Source organism: Cryptomeria japonica, chromosome 3 (genome assembly GCF_030272615.1).
Source record: "Cryptomeria japonica chromosome 3, Sugi_1.0, whole genome shotgun sequence".
Lineage (NCBI taxonomy): Eukaryota > Viridiplantae > Streptophyta > Pinopsida > Cupressales > Cupressaceae > Cryptomeria > Cryptomeria japonica.
In genome coordinates this window covers 646,124,533-646,131,580 of record NC_081407.1, presented here as the reverse complement: position 1 = coordinate 646,131,580, position 7,048 = coordinate 646,124,533, and positions in this window count along the sequence as shown.

Here is a 7,048-nt window from a genome sequence, read left to right as displayed (position 1 = left end):
CAGCTGAACTTCAGCTCATCCTATCATCCTGAGATTGATGGGAAAACAGAGAGGGTCAACCAGGTGCTGGAGGATATGCTTTAGATGTATGTCATGGACTAGCAAACCCGTTGGGAGGAATACCTATACTTGGTGGAATTCGCTTATAACAATAGGTACCACAGTTCCATCGATATGGCTCCCTTTCAGGCATTATATGGTCGTCCTTGTCGGACTCCCTTGAGTTGGGACCGATTAGAGGATAGAGTGCATTTAGGTCCAGATATGCTTTGAGATATGGAGCAACATGTGGTGAGGATCAGAGAACATTTAGTGGTGACACAGGATCGACAAAAGAAATATGCTGACATGCATAGGGTGGATCATTAGTTCTCTGTCGACGATCGGGTGTTTCTGCGTGTGCGTCTGCAGAAGAGTCCGATCCGTTATGAAAAGGGATCTAAGCTTGCATCATATTTTTTTGGTATGTTGAGGTTCTAGAGAGGATCGGTCCAGTTGCCTATCGACTTGCTCTACCGCCTATTCTCTTGCGCATTCATGATGTTTTCCATGTTTTAGGTCTTCGTCCATATCATCTAGATATTTCTCACATTCTTGATTAGACTGCTCTACAGGTCGAGGATGGGCAGGTAGCTCTCGAGCTCGTGGGCATTCTGGAGCACAGGCATCAGGTTCTTAGAGGTTGAGATATTTAGCAGGCCAGGGTCCAGTGGGACCCTAATGATGAGTCTTCAGCTACCTGGGAGGAAGATTCTCGTATGCGTGAGCTCTATCCTTTTCTCTTTGCAAGCTTCCGGGAATAAGCCTGATACTAGGGGAGGAGGATGTAGTGCCCACTCTCTTTTTGGCTTGTCAGACTCTGGTTTTGAGTTTTTGTGTGGCTTAGACCCTTTTGGTGTTGGTCAATTTTGACATTAGATATGATGCTTATCATGTCTCTTGGACTTATATGTGGTATTTATGTTTTATGCTTTATGGATCGATGCTGATTTTCAAGAGGATGTCTATGTTGTGATTATATGATGTTATTTATGCTTAGTTAGTTAGATGATTATTGAGATGGATTATATATGTGTTTTTAGAATTGAATCATTATATTTATCGATGTTTATTTGATCTGACATACACTGTGTTCTATCTTTGATATGCTTGGGTGAAAGGGAAAAGCGTCGCACTACTCTTTACGAGTGAGCTACGCCACTTCCATTCCCTTTTCGTAGTATGATGTTATATGGATCATGTATATATATATATATATATATATATATATATATATATGCTCGACAATTTGTTTATGCAGCTGCAAGTACCAAGCATCGACTCCACCCGAACCTTCAGTTCTGAGCGTGCTCTATGACCCAATGGTAATGTGGAAAATATGGAGTTATCAGTTAGACCCTTGAAGTGACCATTGTCCCTATGGGGACAAGATTTTTGTCAGGTAGTCCTGTGGTTGTTTGGTCATGTCTTGTGAGTCTTCATGTTTCGTTGGTTCTTAGTTCGTCATCCTTGAGTGTAGTTTTATGTTTATTTAACTTTGGGTTTAAAAGAAAAATTAATATTAATATATTAAATGAGTTAATGAGCTTAATTTATTAATGTTAGTAATAAATGGAAAATTTGTAGCAACGTTATATTAAATTAATTCGTTGAGCTAAATGATTTAAATTATTTAAATAATTTTGAAAATGATTATTTAAATAGGGAAATAAGACATTTAATCTGGTATTTTAATTTTGCTCTTGAAATATATTAAAAACCAATTTATATCTATTTGTTTTAAAATTAAATTGTCTAAATGTGTAAAAGGGAGATGAAATATAATTAATTATTGGAGTTAGTGGGTTGAATCTTGCATGCATTTTGTATGGGGAGTTACTTTTTGCAAAAGGGGATATTTCCTGCTTTTTCGAAAAAGCAAGGGAGAAGAATTTTTGGTTCTCGTGAAGAATTTTTCTTGTGAATTTCTGGGTATGGTTTTTTGAAACGAATATGGTGGGGGGGAGGGGGTATGGTAAATTTTGGGGGAAAATGGAATTTTTTGGTTTTGGGAATTTTTGAGGAAAAAATGAAAATAAAGTATAGATGGAAGGGTTTGGAAGAATTTCCTGGAGCTTTCTGGAATTGTGTTAGTTGTGTTTTGCGGGATCGAGATTGGTGAAGGCGTGGGTTTCTTTGGGGTTTTTACTTCTACCTTTGAGTTAGATTCCAAATAGCGTATAGAGGTAGGGGTCTAGATCCCCTTTCTACTTGTGTAATTTCATCAAAGTATGAAAGAAAACTAGTTTGTTTTGTTTTGCTTTAATGGAAAAATTAAATAAAATTGTTTGCTAAATGGGAGAACTTTGGTTTATTGATTCTCAAAATTTAATTTCGAATTTAAAATTTGTGTTTGGGAATTATTTCATCTGTGGCTTTGGTCTTGTAGGTTTTAGTCATTTTAATTACAACATAGAATTTTGGTTATTGAATTGGCTATGAATCTGGGTTATAATCCATGTTGGTGGTCTTAAATTTATGTTTTTCCCTGATTGAATTTGTCTTCAGATTTCAATTAAATTTTTTTGGGTAATATATATATATATAAGAAGATTGATCTCCATCTGTGAATTTCGAATTATGGGTTTGAATGGTTATACTTTTTTTATCTAAAATTTTGACTAGAGAATCCTTGTTTTTTTTTAAAAAAAAATTATATATAATATTTATTTTATTCTGTAATTTTATTTTTAATTGCTTTTGTTTATTTTTCTTTTTTTTGTTACTCTGTGTCGTGTTGTGGGGAGCCTACCCATAGTCATTGGGGCTCAACCCACAACCGTGGGAAAGCCCACCCACGTTGTGGGCAGCTCTACCCACAACCGTGGGGAAAGTCCATGTTGTGGGGAGCCTTCTCACAACCATTGGGGGGGGGGGGATCTACCCACAGCCATGGATACTCTCCCACGACTTCCCCATTATTATTGTTGTGTTATGGTTTCCTTAAACACACACACACACACACACACACACACACACACGAACTTATGTTTTTTTTTTTCATATAATTAGTTCTCTGACAAAAAATAATTATAGAAAAATTGTAGGAATGGATTACGATTTCTTAAATGTATTGAATGACAAAATGTCAGTTTTATTGTGCAAATTATAAGGAATAAAGTGGGTAATAGTGGTTTTATTTTTAGGTTATTTAAATTAATATTAACTAAAATTAATTGATGTATAGTTAATGTTTAGGTCTCTTATGGTATTAATTTATGATTGGTTCTTTTATGTTTGGCATAATGAGACCTTGTATTTGCTTTTGGATCTTGTCTATCATAGTTGGAAACACGAGAATATTGTTAAATGTATTTTGGTTCTAGAGGCTAAGGAATGTTTGAGTCCTTAATTGCATATGGATATTCTTCGTCTCTTAATGTAATGTGAATAGTGTCTTGCATGTCTTCTATGCTAGTTAATCATTCCTTGTTCTACATTGTACCTCCTTAATTGTAATCATGTTCTAGCAAGTGAGTCAAGCCTAAATTTGGTAGGGGTCTTGCCTCTTTGTGGTTTCGAGTGTCATAGACCTTGTGATGTATTTTGGATTCCTAGGTGCAAGTCAAAGGGGCGTGGCTTTCATTGGGGATCGGGACCCAAAGTGGTCGCTAGGGTAACTCAATGAGGGTTTTGTAATCAAATAGAAATTTAAATAATGAACTTGGGTGGGTAGTTAGATCACATTAAAAAGATTAATTGTTGTCTCTCTTACTCTCAGATGCTTGCTTAGGTTTTAGGTAAGTAGAGAAGGCCTGGAATGACATCCACCAATCTTGTCCCTTCAAAAAGTTGGTGTGGTCCACTAGTGTTTGTATGAGGGTCGGGGATCGGTAGAAGTCACCAAGGTAACCCAGGATGGGGGTTGGGACCTAGTGAAGACTCACCAGGGTAACCCACGACAACCTAGTGATGACACTCTTCCCTATTGCATACCTAGTGGTCTCTTATGGTTACTTTCCTTTCCTTTGTTTGCTTGGGGCCTTTGGAATTGGTTGGTTTACTTGTGAGTCTCTTGTGATAGTAGTCTTGTGAGTCTTGTGTGAGTCATTTGTGTATCATCTTATACTTACTTTCATCTTTTGGGTCTTGCTGATACCTCCTAGCACGGGGGGGGGGTGGGGGCGGGTGGACCTGATGGTACCACATGGTTGGGTGGAGTGCTTTTTGCACACATTGGGTCTTTTCCATCCTTCAACATGATCATGGTGGCTCGCGTGAGGGTTGAAGACTTACATAATGACCCATATTTATATACTCATTGTATTATTGTACTCTTGGAGATCATATCCTTATGGATCTATTGTAATGTAACTTGATGATAATATGTATACTCTCATGATGATGTATAATGTACCATGAATCTTTGTATTAACGATGTTATAATATTTTAATGACAATTCTTATAGATATGTATGTTGGGTTTCTTGGTAATGATGAGTAACGACATTGTGGGGCCTTGAGGACTATTACTGACTTATAATTGTTCGTCTCTTTCTCTTATTATGTTGTATCTTGTAACTCCATGCAATGTATGGTTTATTTTATTTATAAAAAAAAATTATTCGCATTTTCATTGGTTTATTCGTTTAAGTCCTCTGGGCCTCATAGCAGGGGCGTTACATATACTTTTTCAATATTACAAACTAGTTTTAATCTTCCATGAACATCCATATCATTAGATCTTAGCTTATCCTTTGCATAACAAATTACAAATAATCAATCCTTGCTAGTAGGGACCTATATTTGATGATTAGTCCTACCTATCAAGAATTTTTTTACTTATGGTTATTCATGAATTTTTTTCATTTAAATGCTATACATACTTTATACAAACACACACATATGCATGTAGATACAAAAATGCATACACACATACATACATACATACATACATACATGTATAAAATATACATATTGCATATATGTATATATATGTACACTCAAATATATGATAGAAACCTAGTTTAAAATACAACAATCATGAAAACTTTGGGACATCCAATATCACCAAGTTGTTGCCCACATAAAGATGCAAGTCTAATGAGATTCTAGACCAAATAAAACTATGTATATAAAATACTAATCCATATTGAATCCCCGCAAAAGACCAAAGCCACATAATATTACCACCTTGCTACTAACTAGCATACAAAAGTATGAGCATCAAAGGAAGTGCCAACCAAATTACATAAGCTACATAAAACCTTTCTTTATTAGCTTACAATTAACAAACGAAACATTAAGGACTGAATCCTACCTCTCCAAACCTTCCTCCTCATCATGACAATAGTCTGAAAAGATTGAAATTGCATCCTCTAACATTGTCACCTTCATTTATAGCTTAATCTCCTCCATAACCCATTGGAGACAAATTTGGTGTTGTTTAATTCCATGGAGATATTCTAGGAAGTAGTCGAAATGGACCTTCACATGGTGGACCACATTTCCAATATCATCACGCAACAAATAAAAATTGATAGTCATCGATAACATAGAAGCATGAATAAGGGATTGAGCATCATCAAAGTTATTCCACCTTCCCTACATATATCGAAGGTCTAATAAAGCTTAGCTTTTTTTGATTGAATGCAAACACCAAGAGAAATCTATATTTTTTGCCAATTCTTAAATCCTAACCATTCATAAGTGAATAGAACTATCCAAGATCTCTTTCTACAAATGCCATTAAATCTACCATAGCCTCCTCTCTAGAGATCTGATGCTTATGCTATATGGGAGTCGTAACCTTTACCTCCTTCCACCAAGGACCACCTCATATTCTGCCATCCAAATGACATGCACTAGCTATGGATGCCATGATAGAGGGCCAAAAATCCAACTTCCAACACCCAAAATGAATGAGACAACTTTCACTATAATCCTCTTGAATGATAACAAATGCCCAATCATCTCTCTTAATTATTACTTCTCACACACCATCCTCATTATTACTCTTGTACTTACCACCATTGTTCCAACCTATTATTGAGTCATGCATATATATATGTGTATGTCTATATCTATATATGATGTATATGCATATATCTCTATATGTATGTGTATGTATGCAGACGTATATGTTCATATGTATAAAGTACATACATATATGTATGTATGTAATCTATCTATCTATATGTATATGTATACATATCAATTTTGAGTTATTTAATTTAGAAGAACTATCATTCATTATTTTAATAATTTTGTAATGTTATATTTTATTTAAGAATAATTTTGTTATAAATGATATCATTAGTATTATGTTTATTTAACATTTTGATTATAAATCACTATCAAATTAAAAAAAATAAAAAATAAAAATTTATTTGATGCTCTTTCCTTATTGTTACTATTAAATGTTCTTCAAGATTAATTTATATAAATTTAAGTCTCATTTGTCTCATTTGAAAAAATATACTCTTATATAATTTGCTTACTTTTATCACATAATATTTTTTAGTTTGCTAGAAAAATACTTTATTTTGGAATGTAAAGATTACAATATAATAATTAAACTAGAATAATTTTCAAATAATTTAAAAAAATAAAAAATGGATACCCCTTTAGACCTTGGTTATTAGCCGAAGGAACCCCTTTGAAGTATCTCCAAATAAATAAAAAATTGATATTTTTAATTAAATAAATATATTTGAAATATCTATACTAATTGAACATTTTTTTTCCTACACAAATTTAACATCATCTTTATTTCAAAACCAAAAGAATACAAAATATTATTTAATTAAATAAAGAAAATCAATATTTCAAAAAAGAACTATATTTCACCTCGTGAATGTTAAAAATCTACAACATCTTTATTTCAAAACTAAAAGAATAACTTTTTTTTTATTAAATCGAATAAAGAAAATCAATATTTAAAAAAAAATCACTTTATTTCACCTCGTGAATGTTAAAAATCTTGTCCTTGTATTCTATTCGTCTCTTTCTCCAATGGGCTCTTCCTTATTAGAGGGGAATCTTTTGTTTTTGGCTTTAACTAAGCTCA